Source organism: Oncorhynchus gorbuscha, linkage group LG05 (genome assembly GCF_021184085.1).
Source record: "Oncorhynchus gorbuscha isolate QuinsamMale2020 ecotype Even-year linkage group LG05, OgorEven_v1.0, whole genome shotgun sequence".
Lineage (NCBI taxonomy): Eukaryota > Metazoa > Chordata > Actinopteri > Salmoniformes > Salmonidae > Oncorhynchus > Oncorhynchus gorbuscha.
Window position 1 is genome coordinate 52067653 of NC_060177.1, and position 16996 is coordinate 52084648.

Here is a 16996-nt window from a genome sequence, read left to right on the forward strand (position 1 = left end):
CAAGCAAGTGAAATGTTTTCAACTGATTTAGAACCATGGATTTACAGCAAGTTAGCACAAAGACAACAGGAGCACTGCCTCCGCTATTGCAGCACCATTTAAACTTTAACATTTAAACATCAAAGCAACAAGGCTATACTGTATATGCTTAGTTTAATACACTGAAAACAAACGTAAAGATACCAAAAAACATTTAGTCCAATCAATGTTGCTAAATTTCATGTGGCTACCCCTAGAACTGATTTCTGTATATGTGTGTGTGTGTGTGTGTGTGTGTGTGTGTGTGTGTGTGTGTGTGTGTGTGTGTGTGTGTGTGTGTGTGTGTGTGTGTGTGTGTGTGTGTGTGTGTGTGTGTGTGTGTGTGTGTGTGTGTGTGTGTGTGTGTGTGTGTGTGTGTGTGTGCGTGTGTGTAAGTAAAACAAACAATGTTGACTCACCCTACTTGTAGACTAGTTGAATGCCTATGCCATCTTCCTCTATTTCATGCTGGTGAAACGATCTATGGCTCTGTCACATGGTACACTTTTCGTTTTTGTTGTCATAGCCTATAGCTAAAATAATTGCTAGCCTAAATTCCTTGCATGGGCAACGATGAACCAGTGAAGTTACCTAGCTAGTTAAACAACCTCTTAAGGATCGGACCGTTTTAAATTTTTTTTAGCCTAAAATGACATACCCAAATCTAACTGCCTGTAACTCAGGACCTGAAGCAAGGATATGCATATTCTTGATACCTTTTGAAAGGAAACACTTTGATACTAGGTGAAATGTGAAATTAATGTAGGAGAATATAACACATTAGATCTGGTAAAAGATCATACAAAGAAAAAAACATGCGTTTTTATTTTTGAAATGCAAGAGAAAGATCACAATGTATTATTCCAGGTTAGGCAGAATTTCGGCCACTAGATGGGAGCAGTGTATGTGCAAAGGTTTAGGCTGATTCAATGAACCATTGCATTTCTGTTCAAAATGTTTTATCAGGACTGCCCAAATGTGCCTAATTGGTTTATTAATACACATTCAAGTTCATAGCTGTGCACTCTCCTCAAACAATAGCATGGTATTTATTTCACTATAATAGCTACTGTAAATTGGACAGTGCAGTTAGATGAACAATAATTTAAGCTTTCTTCCCTTATCAGATATGTCTATGTCCTGGGAATTGTTCTTGTTACTTACAGCCTCATGCTAATCACATCAGCCTACGTTAGCTCAACCATCCCGTAGGGGGGGACATTGATCCTGTAGAGGTTTAATGTGAGCCTACTAGGTTACATCTAGCCTACATATTGAACTTCAATCGTCTCAGGCCAGTGGCACAACATTAATTTATGGTTAGATCAGAATCATCATTGCCCTTTATGCAAAACCACAAGTCTAAATCCCCATCTCCATCCATGGCTTAGGAAATGGCCAATTTAGCAATCTAGCTAATGCAGGACATCAACACAAGCAGACCTGAAGCAGACACGTTTTCTGAAAATTATGTTTTGCTTAGGAAGTGATTGGATTGGTTTGAAGACAATTCCAAGCTGGCCTTCCTTGGAGGGCGTTTTTCTGCACCAGGACAACCCACAGTTGAGCTCAGTGCAACGCTGATTGGCTAATTATTTCATATTTTTTTATCAAGGGAGGCCAAATGCTTCCTGGCGTCAATCAAACAAATGCTATGGCGCAAGGCAACATGTTATACTCTTTTAGTCCATACAGCATCAGATGCATGGGCTGCACATACTGAGACAGAGGGGCGCTGTTTCCCTCGCTAGTTTGATTTCTCCAGTGAGATTCTGCCACATGCGAATTTACAGAAAATTGTGATAACAAAGTAAGATGAAAAATGTATTATTTAATCATTTTTATTGGTCAAATATTTGGGGAAGCCTTGCTTCCTTTGGCATCCATGAATACACGACCACTGCATATACAGTGTCAGAATTGTTTTTCTGAGGGGCAAATTATGGAAATACATGCAAGGAAAGGGGGTGTATTCTTTTTTGTGAAGAAGAGGTCTGCGCCCGTGTACTGACTATCGAGGTCTAAACCAGATCACTGTGAGGTACAGTTATCCGCTACCTCTCATAGCCACAGCGATTGAGTCAATGCACGGGGTGCGCTTCTTTACCAAACTAGATCTCAGGAGCGCTTATAACCTGGTGCGTATCTGGGAGGGAGACGAGTGGAAGACAGCTTTCAGTACTACCTCAGGCCATTTAGAATACCTCGTCATGCCGTATGGGGTGATGAATGCTCCACCAGTCTTCCTAGCCCTTGTAGACAAGATTTTCAGGGACCTGCATGTGCAGGGTGTAGTGGTGTATATTGATAGGATCGGTCGGACGGTGCGATGTTTGAGTGGGAAGTACTGGTGGCCTACCTTGGCCAAGGATATGAGGGTTTATGTCTCCTCCTGCTCGGTGTGCGCCCAGTGTAAGGCTCCTAGGCACCTGCCCAGAGGGAATCTACACCCCTTACCCGTTCCACAATGGCCTTAGTCGCACCTGTTGGTGGAATTTCTTACCGATCTCCCCCCGCACAGGGAAACACGATGATCCTGGTCTTTGTGGATTGGTTCTCTAAGTCCTGCCGTCTCTTCCCTCTGCCTGGTCTCCCTATGGCCCTACAGACTGCGGAGGCCTTGTTTACGCACGTCTTCCGGCACTACGGGGTACCTGAGGATATAGTGTCTGATCGAGGTCCCCAGTTCACTTCGAGGGTCTGGAAGGCATTCATGGAACGTCTGGGGGCTTCGATCAGCCTTACCTCTGGGTTTCATCCTGAGAGTAATGGGCAGGTGGAAGAGAGTGAACCAGGATGAGGGCAAATTGCGGTCTTATTGCCAGGACCGGCCCGGGGAGTAGGCGGCGTTCATGCTCTGGGCCAAGATGGATCAGAACTCGCTCCGCCACTCCTCCACTAACCTCTCCCCCTTCCAGTGTGTACGGGGTACCAGCCGGTTCTGGCGTCTTGGCATCAGAGTCAGACCGAGGCTCCTGCGGTGGACGACAGGTTCAGGCCATGCTGCGCCAGAAAACCAGCGCAGACCGTCACCCCAGTGAGGCCCCGACCGGGTCTGGCTCTCGACCCGAAACCTGCCCCTCCACCTGCCCTGCAGGGAGCTGGGTCCGCGGTTTGTGGGGCCATTTAAAGTCATGAGGAGAGTGAACGAGCTTAGTTACAGGTTACAGCTTCCCCCCGATTACCGTATTAACCCCTCATTCCATGTGTCTCTCCTCAGGCCGGTGGTGGCTGGCCCGCTCCAGGAGTCTGAGGTGCGTCAGGGAGGGGGAACTGTCACGACTCCCGCCAAAGTCGGCTCCTCTCCTTGTTCGGGCGACACTCAGCGGTCGACATCGCCAGTCTTCTAGCCATCGTCACTCCACCTTTAATTTTCCATTTGTTTTGTCTTGTTTTTCCGCACACCTGTTTTAATCCCCTCATCACTCTACGTGTATATTATCCTCTGTTCCCCCCATATCTGTGTGTGTAATTGTTCGTTACGTGTCATGTGTGACTCTTCATGCTGGTTTTTCACTGGGTCTTGTTTGGAACCCGTGGTATTGTATGCTGTACATTATTTGTGTGACGAGTGCGCTATTCGCTTTTGCCTTTGGCGGGAGTGTCGTTACGCAGTTGCGTCCGACTGTTTTCCTTCTTCCAAATAAAGTGTGTGTCACGACTTCCACGGAAATCGGTCCCTCTCCTTGTTCGGGCGGTGTTCGGCGGTCGACGTCACCGGCCTTCTAGCCATCGCTGATCCACTTTTCATTTTCCATTTGTTTTGTCTTTGTCTTACACACCTGGTTTCAATCCCCCAATTACTTGTTCATTATTTAACCCTCTGTTCCCCCATGTTTGTTTGTGAGTAATTGTTTATTGAATTGCGGTCTATATTTGTGGCCTTGTATTTATACGACGCGTATTGTGATATATTTTGAGTAAAATTGCTTTCATTACTCATATCTGCTGTCCTGCGCCTGACTCATCTCACCAGCTACACACAGACACTTTACAGTGTGCCTGTTCACTCATCTCTGCTATCCAGCACCTAACTTCAGTTAACCAGTTGCGCGCACTTTTGACAACCCAAGGTGCTCAGAATGAATGACAGAATGAAAATTTTCAAACATTTGCCAAAATGCAAGTAGGACAAAACATACACCCAGGAGAGAAATGGCATATGAATAATTTGAAAAAAAAAAAGAGACAAAACCAAAACACTACATAAAGAGAGCCCTAAGAGAACAACACAGTATGGCAGCAACGCAACATGACAACAACACAGTAGCGACACAACATGGCAGCAACATAACATGGTAGCAGCACAAACGTGGTACAAACATTGTTAGGCAAAGACAACAGCGCCACGGGCAAAAAGGTAGAGACAACAATACATCAAGTGAGGCAGCCACAAGTGTCAATAAGTGTCCATGATTGAGTCTTGGAATGTTGAGATGGAGATTAAACTGTCCAGTTTGTGTTTTTTGCAGCTCATTCCATTCGCTCGCTGCAGCGAACTGAAAAGAGGAGCGACCCAGGGATGTGTGTGCTTTGGGGACCTTTAACCGAATGTGACTGGCAGAACAGGTACTGTATGTGGAGAATGAGGGTTGCAGTAGTTAGCTCAGATAGTGGGGAGTGAGGCCTAAGAGAGTTTTTATAAACAAGCATCAACCAGTAGGTCTTTCGTCAGGTATTCAGACATGGCCAATTTACAGAGGAGTATAGAGTGCAGTGATGTGTCCTATAAGGAGCATTGGTGGACAATCTAATGGCCGAATTGTAAAGGACATCTTGCCGCTCGAGAGCACCGTTACCGTCCAATCTATAAATTACATCTCCATAATCTAGCATGGGTAGGATGGTCATCTGAATCAGAGTTAGTTTGGCAGCTGATATGAAACAGGAGCGATTAGGATAGAATAAACCAAGTCTAGATGTAACCTTAGCATGCAGCTTGGATATATGCTGAGAGAAGGACAGTGTACCATCTAGCCCACATATGTCAGAGTCAAGGCCCGCGGGCCGCCACATCCGGCCCGCGAGAAGGTTTTTTACGGCCCCTGGGATGATCTTGATTTGTTATTAGAACCGGCCCGCAGACCGCAGCAAGCCGGCAGCCCGCAGATCTTTTACACGCACCAATACTACATTTCCCACAATGCAACGGTGACGCACCGAGCAGTAGGCTGCTTCATTTCAATATTTATTGGCACAGCAGTTGTCAGCATCACAGTAAAATTAACTTTCAGATACCCATCAAAAATGGCAAAACGGAAGGTGGACACTGAGAACCGGGGGTTTCAAACAAGGTGGGAGTCGGAGTATTTGTTCACGGAGGTAGCTGGAAAACCTGTGTGTCTTCTGTGTGGAGAAAGTGTGGCGGTACTGAAAGAGTATAATCTGAGACGACATTATGAAACGAAACACGCGGACAAAAACAAGAATATGGACATGGAACAAAGGCTACAAAAGGCAGAGGAATTAAAACGAGGCCTCAAATCTCGACAGGCTCTGTTCAAAAAGCCAAATCACAAGGCCAGGCTGCTGTCAAGGCCAGTTTTATTTTGGCAGAAGAGATCGCTAAATCAGCCCGGCCATTTACGGAGGGGGATTTCATCAAAAACTGCATGATTAAAGTTTGTGACGAAGTTTGCCCAGAAAAAAGGCAACTCTTTTTAAATGTGAGTCTGAGCAGAAACACCATTGCCGAGAGAGTAGACCAGTTGTCCATCAATCTAAAAGAGCAGCTTGTGAAAAAGGGAAAAGATTTCATTGCATATTCCTTGGCTGTGGATGAGAGCACCGACATTTCTGACATTGCCCAGTTGTCAATTTTCATCCGCGGAGTGGACTCCAGCCTAAGCGTGACAGAGGAGTTTTTGGCTTTACGTCCTATGCATGGCACAACTACGGGGCATGATTTGTATGAAGAGGTGTCAAGATGTGTAAATGAGATGGAGCTGCCTTGGGAAAAACTCGTGGGTTTGACAACCGACGGAGCACCTGCGATGTGTGGACACAGGAGCGGACTGGTGACGAAGATACGGGAAAAGATGCAAGAGGAAAACGCGACAGGTGAGCTGACAGCTTATCATTGTATCATACACCAGGAAGCGTTGTGCGGTAAAGCCTTGAAAATGGAGCATGTAATGAGCATCATCATCACGCACAGTTAACTTTATCAGAGCCAAAGGTTTGAATCACCGCCAGTTCAAGGCATTTCTGACGGAGTTAGAAACGGAGCATGGTGATTTGCCTTATCACACAGAGGTGCGATGGCTAAGCCAGGGAAAGGTGCTTCAAAGATGTTTCGAGCTTCGTGAGGAGATTTGTCTGTTCTTGGACAGCAAAGGGAAAGACACAACACAACTCCGAGACGAAATGTTTCTGTGTGAAATGGCTTTTCTGTGTGACATTACGAGTCATCTGAATGCAATGAACTTGCAGCTGCAGGGTCGGGATCATCTCTGATATGTACAGTACAGTGAAGGCATTTAAAACCAAACTGACTCTGTGGGAGACGCAGATGCGGAAAGAAAATTTGAGCCACTTTCCCAGCTGCCAGACCATGAAAGAGAAGCTCTCTACCAGTGCGTTCCCGAGCGCACAGTTGGCTGATAAAATAGGTATGCTTGCCGCTGACTTTCGACGCCGATTTGCTGACTTTGAAGCACAAAAAGCAGGTTGGAACTGCTCGGTAACCCATTTGCTGTTGACGTGGAAAGCTCACCACCAAACCTCCAAATGGAGTTGATTGACCTCCAATGCAATGATGCACTGAGGGCAAAATATGCGGCAGTGGGTGCTGCGGAGTTCGCCCGTTTCCTCCCCGACACAATGCCCCAGCTGCGCATCCAGGCTGCTCAAACGTTGTCTATGTTTGGCAGCACATACCTGTGTGAACAACTGTTTTCTTTGATGAACTTGAACAAAACATCACACAGAAGTCGACTTACTGCTGAACACCTCCACTCAATTCTGAGGATTTCCTCAGCTCAGAGCCTAGAACATTGATGAACTTGTGGAAAAGATGGGACACCACCAAGTATCACCCTCAACCTCAAACAAGCATTACTGTGCAATCACATATTTAGAGTTTTTACTCAGTTCAAGTTTAAAAGTTAAAGTTTAATATTTGTTTTCATGCATGTTACTTCTCCTTAAACAAAGTGTTGTTTTTGATTAATAGATTTTTGCATTTTATTGTATTTCAATTTGAGTGGATGATAGAAAATTGCTATTATTGTTTTTTTCTTTGAAGTAAATCCCACTTTTGCTAAAATATAGGCTACTGATGGTGCCTTGAATAAATTTAATGTTCATGTTATGATTTTTATATAAAGGAAATTTGTCTTTTGTGTCTGTTGAAAATATTACTGACAGATCATATTGCTTTATTTATCTGATCATATTGGAATATATTTGTTAGGTTTTCAGTAGGTTCAATTAGGTTCACTACTCTTTTAAAAATATTTCAGTTGAGTGGATGATAGAAAATTGCTATTATTTGTTTTTTCTTGTATGAGGTGACTACCTCAAACTCTAAACCCTCAGCGCTAGTAATCACACCGGTTGGGAGAGGTGCATTGTTCTTACTGAACCACATTACCTTTGTTTTGGAGGTGTTCAGAACTAGGTTAAGGACAGAGAAAGCTTGTTGGACACTAAGAAAGCTTTGTTGTAGAGTGTTTAACACAACATCTGGGGAGAGGCCAGCTGAGTATAAGACTATCATATGCATATAAATGGATGAGAGCTTCCATCTGCCTGAGCTATGTTGTTAAGGTAAATTGAGAAGAGCTTGAGGTCTAGGACCGAGCTTTGGCGTATTCCCTTGGTGACAGGCAGTGGCTGAGACAGCAGATGTTCCGACTTTATACACTGCACTCTTTGAGAGAGGTAGTTAGCAAACCAGGCCAAAGACCCCTCGGAGACACACATACTCCTTAGAATGGAATGGTCTACCCTATCAAAAGCTTTGGCCAAGTCAATAGAAATAGCAGCACAACATTAATTAGAATCAAGGGCATTGGTGACATTATTTAGGACCTTTAAGGTTGCAGTGACACATACATAACCTGAGCAGAAACCAGATTGCATACCATAGATAACACTATAGACATCAAGAAAGCCAGTCATTTGATTATTGACAAGTTGTTCAGATTGTAATCTCTGCTCAGTACCGCTCTGTCTCTGGCTCCTCTCTCCTGTTCCACATCTCACCACCAACCACTTTGCTCTGGATATCACTCACCACCTTTACCTTGGATTCCCCTCAGGACCTGTTCCTCTGCTCTACTCAGCCAACTCCAACCTCAGTCTACACTTCTGGTTTTTGTACCTCATCTGAGCTACCCCGGTTCTGCACTCCACATTTCTCTGTGATCAATAAACCTTTTCGTGCATTCATCCCGGCTTCCTCTTCTGAATCCGCTCTTGCCCCCCCCCCCTTCACTCATCGTAACAGTGTGCTTGTTTAGGTCCAAGCATCTTCGAAAGAGGGGATCAAGCTGACTCTATACCAATTTAAAGGGGCCAGGTCATGAAGGAAGGCTTGCTCATTGAAATTTTTTTAGCAAACGTCTATGACAAATCAGGACAGGTCAATTAACTGAGCAACCATTACAAACACAGGCTATAAAACAGTGATAATTAAGGTAATTACAGAAAACCCCAGACTGACACCTAACAGGATTGTTTGTGAGGATAACGTCAAGGAGAGTAGCCTTTTCTGTGTGTTTGGAGTCATACCTTGTGGGATTGTTAATAATCTAAGAGAAATTGAAGGAGTCCCATTGTTTTAAGACTTGGTCAGGTGATTTAAACATGTCCCAGTTTAGGTCACTTAGTAGGACACATTCAGACTTAGTCTAAGGGGCCAGGAGAGAGTTTAGGGCAAGTAGGGTACAGGCTGGTGCTGATGGAGGATGATAACACCCAGTAACAGTAAACAAAGAGTTATCTGAAAGCAGAATGCTTAAAACCAGCAAATCAAATTGTTTGGGGAAAGACTTGGTAGAGACAAATGAGCACTGAATGTGTTCCTTGATAAAGATTTCCACTCCATCACCTTTGGAAGATCAAAAAGGTTAACATCAGTACTCAGAACACGTTCTTAACCACGTCTCAGTAAGGGACCAACACATCTGGATTGAAGCTGTGATCCCACTTTTTCAATTGATACATTTTAGGTAATACGCTTCTAGTGTTAACGTGCAGAAAAACCTGGCTTTTACAAGACCAGAAATCTGTGAAGCAGAAATCAGAGCACAAGTTAGAATTGGGGTTAGCGACAGTAGATGGGCCAGGGTGTACATGCACATTTCCAGATATCCACATTTCAGAGGACAGGGAGAGCTCTGCAGTGTTGATATTTTATTACATTTGAATGTGCATCAGTCAACAAGATCATATTGTACAGAAATTTCATCAGGTAACATGAATACAAAAGATGGTGAGAGGTGGTTAGATTATAATAGGATGGGAGCCAAGATTATGTGTAAGCAACAGAGTCAGAATCTAGAGTGTGGGAACAAACATCATCTGAACAAGCAAGTCAACAAAGCGCGCAGGAGTCATGGAGCAAATAGCATATAAAGCACAAGAAAAAAAAAATAACAGCCATTGTAAGTTCAAGAGTCATTCAACACAACAAAATTACTTGAAACAGTAGCTCTCTAGTAGGCTATAAAAGTCCAGTAGTCTATAAAAGTCAAAAAATAAATAAATGGTAGGCCTATGCTAGTTAATTCTGAGTAAAGCTCACAGAATGAGCGTAAAAGTTAATTAGCCTACAAAACATTCAGATCTGTCCAAAGTCTGTAGTGTGTGTCTGGAGAGAGGGGGGGGTGGCTGGAGTACCTGTACCAGACACAGGGAGAAAGGGCAGACAGGGAGCAGATTATAATTAAACCGTACCACCGTGTGGCTGTCGCCTACCATTGAACGTCTGACTGACATGACATGATACCAACGCCTTACTAACGTCTACATTACACCTGCGTGTAACATGTCATCATACCAACGCCTTACTAACGTCTGTGTGACGCCTGTTTGTTAAGGAAAGTTACAAGGTTCATAGTTTATATTTATATTAATTCAATTTCAACCATAAATGTTAGAAATGGACAGTTTTTCCTGTGCAAGCCGACATTCCGAAGTAGCCACCGTGAGCTATAGTGTAACCTACGGCTTGTGTATTTCCTGTTATCGCTAATTGCCTAGAGAATATTATGTCCAATCTATAGGTAATCAGTCTTTCCCTCAACACCTCATGGCATGGTATGTTATCTTATCTCGCTGTATACATATCTAAATATTTCTAGCCAATCACTCACATACTGTGTTGTTACCAGTTCCCAGTAGCCTACATCGGACAACCAATACGAGTTGTGTCCATGGCTTTCGGTTGAATAGAGGAGTTCATAGGCTTTCCCTGGTGGTCCGTGCTATTCGGGATCCTTGGGATGTCCCTTCCTCAATCAAGTATAAATGTAACATGGTTAAGTTTAGTGTTAGTTAAGGGTTATAGTTTAGGGTTTAGGGTTCAGGGTACCTTGCTATCTCTGGGAGTATATTAATGAAGGCTTTTCTGCTGGTCTAACTCATTTCTAAATCTTTCTTTCAGTCAAGAAGTGATGAGCCAGAGCAACCAATCAGCGACACTGTAGATGTTCTACCCCTTTAGCCACACAGCTCTCCCTCCACAAGCAACCATGTCCTCTTCTCCTGTTTAATTAATTTGCCACCACGCTGAAAGGACTGTACATACATACATACCTCTGTGCCCATCTAATTGCAACATGTTCCATCCAATGCCAAAGCTGGACACGTGAGAAATGTAAACAAGATGCTACAGCAGTGTGTGTGTGTGTGTGTGTGTGTGTGTGTGTGTGTGTGTGTGTGTGTGTGTGTGTGTGTGTGTGTGTGTGTGTGTGTGTGTGTGTGTGTGTGTGTGTGTGTGTGTGTGTGTGTGTGTGTGTGTGTGTGTGTGTGTGTGTGTGTATGGAGTTTCAAGAAAAGACATGAGAACATGGAGATAGTAGAGAGATAGTGAGATAGTGATGAAAATGAGTGCATGCCCCTTGGGATCTAAAATGAGTGTGGGGTGCCCTCTTGTCTCCTTTTTGTCCGTTTGAGGATACTACAGTCACCCCTGGTGGAGGTTCTTGGAACACTGCTATTTAAGTCCGAGCAGATGTTGACGAAAACCTTCTAAGGTGGTTGTGCTATGTTGCATGTTTTCTTGAATATCAGGCAGATGTTTGGGTACAGAATGAATTGGTGTAAACGTAACAAGCTAAAGAGTACATTTTTTAAGATAGGGGTTCCAACATGGTTCGTTGGCTGTCACCAAAGGAGAACCCTTTTTTGGTTCCATGAAGAAACCTCTGTGGAATGGAGCCCAAAAGAGTTCTACCTAGACAGAGAAGGGGTTCTACCTGGAACCAAAAAGGGTTCTCCTATGGGGACAGCGGAAGAATCCTTTTAGTTTGTAGATAGCACCTTTTATCTTAGTGTAGGACTGTATTGCAGTGGTGGTGGGGAATTATTATAATCAGAAATACTATGAAACATCCCCACTTTTAGCACACATTTGCAAGCAGGCAAAGTGACCTTCTATGTGTGCTGAGGTATGTGTGATCAAAATATTGAGGTAACATGTTTAATTTATGTAATTAAGTTTGGTGATGTTTGAAGTCAATTGAAGGGAGTTTTAATAGAGTGAAAAACTGGTTGGTATTTCCCCATTATAAGTAATGGAGTTAGGCTAGATTGGTAATGGTTTACATGTAAGAGAAGAGAATAAGATGGTGTCCGAACTTTCTGTACTTTCTTTCAACAATGTTCTAGATCCAATTTGTTTTATTTTCTAAGAACAAAGGCTCAGTTTACTTTAGGTAATGTACATCTGTGCTATCACAACAAAATAGTGTTTAATAGTTTTCTAGCTTGATGCTAAACAAATTTAGCTTGGCTAAGCGTTCAAGGTTAAATTCTTGCCCGACTCTCTTCTCTGTATACATCAATGATACATCTTGCTGCTGGTGAGTCTCTGATCCACCTCTACGCAGACTACACCATTCTGTATACTTCTGGCCCTTCTTTGGACACTGTGTTAACAACCCTCCAGGCAAGCTTCAATGCCATACAACTCTCCTTAAGTGGCCTCCAATTGCTCTTAAATACAAGTAAAACTAAATGCATGCTCTCCAACCGATCACTGCTTGCACCTGCCCGCCTGTCCAACATCACTACTCTGGACGGCTCTGACTTAGAATATGTGGACAACTACAAATACCTAGGTGTCTGGTTAGACTGTAAAATCTTCCTTCCAGACCCATATCAAACATCTCCAATCCAAAGTTAAATCTAGAATTGGCTTCCTATTTCGCAACAAAGCATCCTTCATTCATGCTGCCAAACATACCCTTGTAAAACTGACCATCCTACCAATCCTCGACTTTGGTGATGTCATTTACAAAATAGCCTCCAATACCCTACTCAACAAATTGGATGCAGTCTATCACAGTGCAATCCGTTTTATCACCAAAGCCCCATATACTACCCACCATTGCGACCTGTATGCTCTCGTTGGCTGGCCCTCGCTTCATACTCGTCGCCAAACCCACTGGCTCCATGTCATCTACAAGACCCTGCTAGGTAAAGTCCCCCTTATCTCAGCTCGCTGGTCACCATAGCATCACCCACCTGTAGCACGCACTCCAGCAGGTATATCTCTCTGGTCACCCCCAAAAACAAATTATTTCTTTGGCCGCCTCTCCTTCCAGTTCTCTGCTGCCAATGACTGGAACGGACTACAAAATTATCTGAAACTGGAAACACTTATCTCCCTCATTAGCTTTAAGCACCAACTGTCAGAGCAGCTCACAGATTACTGCACCTGTACATAGCCCACCTATAATTTAGCCCAAACAACTACCTCTTTCCCTACTGTATTTATTTTATTTATTTATTTTGCTCCTTTGCACCCCATTATTTTTATTTCTACTTTTCACATTCTTCCACTGCAAATCTACCATTCCAGTGTTTTACTTGCTATATTGTATTTACTTTGCCACCATGGCCTTTTTTGCCTTTACCTCCCTTATCTCACCTCATTTGCTCACATCGTATATAGACTTTGTCAGGACCCGGTTACGAACCCGGGTCTCCGGAGTGAGAAACAGTCACTAAACCACTAAACAGTCACTAAACCACTAAAACATGTAACTCCACAACCTCAAAAGGAATTCCACAAGATGGAAGGCACAGCACAAAAAGCCTCAAAAGATACTCAAAAACAAACAAACAAGAGCAAAAAACAGAACTCCACAAGAGAGTCCACCGGGATCAACAAGAGCTCACAGAGTACTAGGGCTGGGTGCTAACATACAAACACAGAGCCAAGAACTGAGTAAAACAAAGGGTTTAAATACAATCAGGGGAAACGTGGCACAGGTGCAAATAATAATGGGGATCAAGGGAAAACAAAAGGTCAAAAGGCACAATGGGGTCATCTTGTGACCAAAAACCGGAACAACCCTGGCCAAATCCTGACAGAATCCCCCCCTAGGAACGGCTCCTGACGTTCCTACCAGCTCTCTCAGGGTGGAGGGCCCTGAACTGACGAATGAGGTCCAGTATGTCTTTGGCAGGAACCCAGGAGCGCTCCTCGGGACCGTAGCCTTCCCAGTCCACCAGATACTGCCAGGACCGCTGCACCCGGCGGGAATCCAGTATCCGATGGACGGTATAAGCCGGCTGGCCTCCAATGACACGAGGCGGAGGGGGAGGTCTGTCTGCCGGGACAAGGGGAGAAAAAAACAACAGGTGTTAAGGAAATGTGAAACGTGGGATTAATCTTAAGGGATCTGGGTAAGTGTAGGCGATAAGAAACTGGGTTAACTCTCCTGGCAACCTTAAAGGGACCGATGTATTTTTGGGACAGCTTGCGAGACTCCACCCGTAGTGGTAAGTCTCTTGTGGAGAGCCAGACTCTCTGGCCGGGGCGCAGGGTAGGCCCGGGACGGCGACGTCTGTTGGCTTGTTGCTGGTACCTCTGTGAGGAACGCATAAGATTAAGACGGGTCTTCCTCCACATAAGCCGACAGCGTCTGATGAACTTCAAGGCTGAAGGCACTCTGACTTCTGCCTCCTGGTCCGGGAACAATGGAGGGGCATAGCCAAACTGACACTCGTGCGGGGACATACCAGTGGAGGAGGAGCGCAAGGTGTTGTGCGCGTATTCGGCCCAAACAATGAAGGACGACCATGTGGACGGGTTGTTAGGAGTCATACATCGGAGGGTGGTTTCCAGCTCTTGATTCATCCTCTCTGTTTGGCCGTTGGACTCCGGATGGTACCCTGAAGATAGACTGCCCCCAAGAGTTGGCAGAAGGCCTTCCAAAACCTTGAGGCGAACTGGGGACCTCTGTCAGAAACCATATCTTGAGGAATGCCGAAAACTCGGAACACATGATTAATTACCAACTCAGCCGTTTCCTTGGCAGAAGGTAACTTAGTCAGAGGGACGAACCTGGCCGCCTTTGAAAACCTGTCGATTATGACTAGGATAGTAGTATTGCCATGGGATGGAGGAAGGCCAGTAATAAAGTCCAACGAGATATGGGACCAGGGTCTGTGGGGAACAGGTAAAGGGTGAAGGAGTTCTTGCGGGCGGAGGTGAGAAGATTTGCCCTGGCAGCACAGCCACGATCTTAGCAGCAGGAAGGACAGGCATGTCCATGTCATCTCGAATGGCAGGAGAGTAGACTCGGGACAGGGCATCCGGTTTGAGATTCTTCGACCCGGGCCGATAGGTGAGGATAAACTGGAATCGATTGAAGAAAAGAGACCATCTAGCTTGTCTAGAGTTCAACCGCTTCGCCTGCTGGATATACTCCAGATTTTTGTGGTCCATAAGCACTTGAAACGGGTGAGAAGCCCCCTCGAGCCAGTGTCTCCATTCCTTCAATGCCATCTTAACTGCTAGGAGTTCACGATCCTCCACATCACAGTTCCTCTCAGCCGGGGTAAGCCGGTGTGAGAAGAAAGCGCACGGATGAAGCTTCTTGTCTTCACCCCTCTGAGACAGGACAGCTCCAACACCAACCTCTGAGGCGTCTACCTCCACCACAAACGGTTCATCCGTAGTCTGTAGTATCAGGATGGGAGCAGAGAGGACGCGCTGCTTGAGTCCTTGGAAGGCCGTCTCAGCTTCTCTTCCCCACAAAAACCTTGCATTTCCACCCTTGGTTAAAGCTGAGAGAGGGGCTGCCACCAAGCTGAAGTTCTTGATGAACTTGCGGTAAAAGTTAGTGAAGCCCAGGAAATGCTGAACTTCCTTAACGGATTTGGGGGTGGGCCAATCCGCTACCGCCCCTACCTTCCTGGGGTCCATTTGGACTCGACCGGGTTCCACTACAAATCCCAGGAATTGTACTCGGGATGAATGGAATTCACATTTTTCCGGCTTAACGTACAGATGGCTGTCTAGGAGGCGTTTGAGTACTTGTCTGACATGCTTTGTGTGTTCTTGAAGAGAGCTCGAAAAGATGAGGATGTCATCCAAGTAAACGAACACAAATATGTTAAGCATATCCCTAAGAACATCGTTTATGAGCGCTTGGAACACCGCTGGGGCGTTGGTCAGGCCGAAGGGCATCACCAAGTATTCATAGTGACCAGTAGGCATGTTGAAAGCGGTCTTCCACTCGTCACCAGGTCTGATCCGCACAAGATGGTATGCATTCCGCAGGTCAAGCTTAGTGAAAACAACTGCTTCCTGGAGCAGCTCGAAGGCTGTGGCCACAAGGGGTAGCGGGTAACGGTTACGGACGGTTATGGCATTGAGTCCCCGGTAGTCGATGCAAGGACGTAATCCACTGTCTTTCTTGGCCACAAAGAAAAACCCTGCTCCCGCCGGGGAGGTGGATGGACGCATGAGGCCTGCTTCCAGAGCGTCCTTGATGTAGGTATCCATAGCAGCTTGTTCGGGTGGAGATAGGGAAAAGATCCGACCCCTGGGAGGGCAAGTGCCCGGAAACAGTTTGATGGGGCAATCATAAGGTCTATGGGGTGGTAGCATGGTGGCCCTCTGTTTGCTAAATACCAGTTTGAGGTCATGGTAACACTCGGGAACTCGGGTCAGGTCGATGGATTCTAAAGACTCGGGAGTAGAACTCGGGGAATTCGGGAAAATACAAGTAGCTTGGCACGTAGGACCCCACTGCTTGATAGTGCCCACAGACCAGTCGATGTGAGGGTTATGGCTGTGAAGCCAGGGGTATCCAAGGATGAGAGGGAACTCGGAACAGGAGATCAAATTAAAGTTCATCAATTCCTGGTGTTGTGAAACTGAAAGTCGCAAGGAGGTAGTGACATGAGTGACAAGTCCAGATCCCAAAGGGCTTCCATCCAATGTAGTAACCCTCATGGGGTCACTTAGAGGTTTAGAGGGAATGCCATTCTCCTTCGCCCAGACACCATCCATGAAGTTACCTGCGGTTCCAGAGTCTACTAAGGCTTGAAGGTGAAGCTTGTGGTTGTCCCAGGAAAGGATGACTGGAATGAGCAGACGGGAGTTGGACGGAAGGAGGAGGTTATGTTTCCCGTTACAGTTCCCCCCGGTCTGTACGGGACAGAGCGTTTCCCTGGAGCCCGGGACACGTGGAACGGAAATGGCCCGGTTTGCCGCAATATAGACAGCGTCGCTCCCTCATCCGGCGGTCTCTCTCAGCCTGGGAGATGCGTCCAATCTGCATGGATTCTGGTGGAGCCAGTGAGGATAAAGGTGGGGACTCGGAGCTGGGACTGATAGGGGCTAGAGGTCTACGGTTGAGTTTTCTCTCTCTCAGACGCTGGTCAATGCGTGAGGCCAACTTGATCAGGGACTCGAGATTGTCCGGTGGTTCCCGAGTGGCCAGTTCATCTTGGATAGTGTCGGAAAGGCCTTTCAGAAAGCACACAGTGAGCGCCTCGTTGTTCCAGC

At 45.5% G+C, this 16996-nt stretch overlaps 1 pseudogene; it reads left to right on the forward strand.

The window, feature by feature from the left end:
- Positions 1–5265: 5265 nt before the first annotated feature.
- LOC124035430 lies at positions 5266–7066 on the forward strand (annotated as a pseudogene).
- The last annotated feature ends 9930 nt before the right edge of the window (positions 7067–16996 follow it).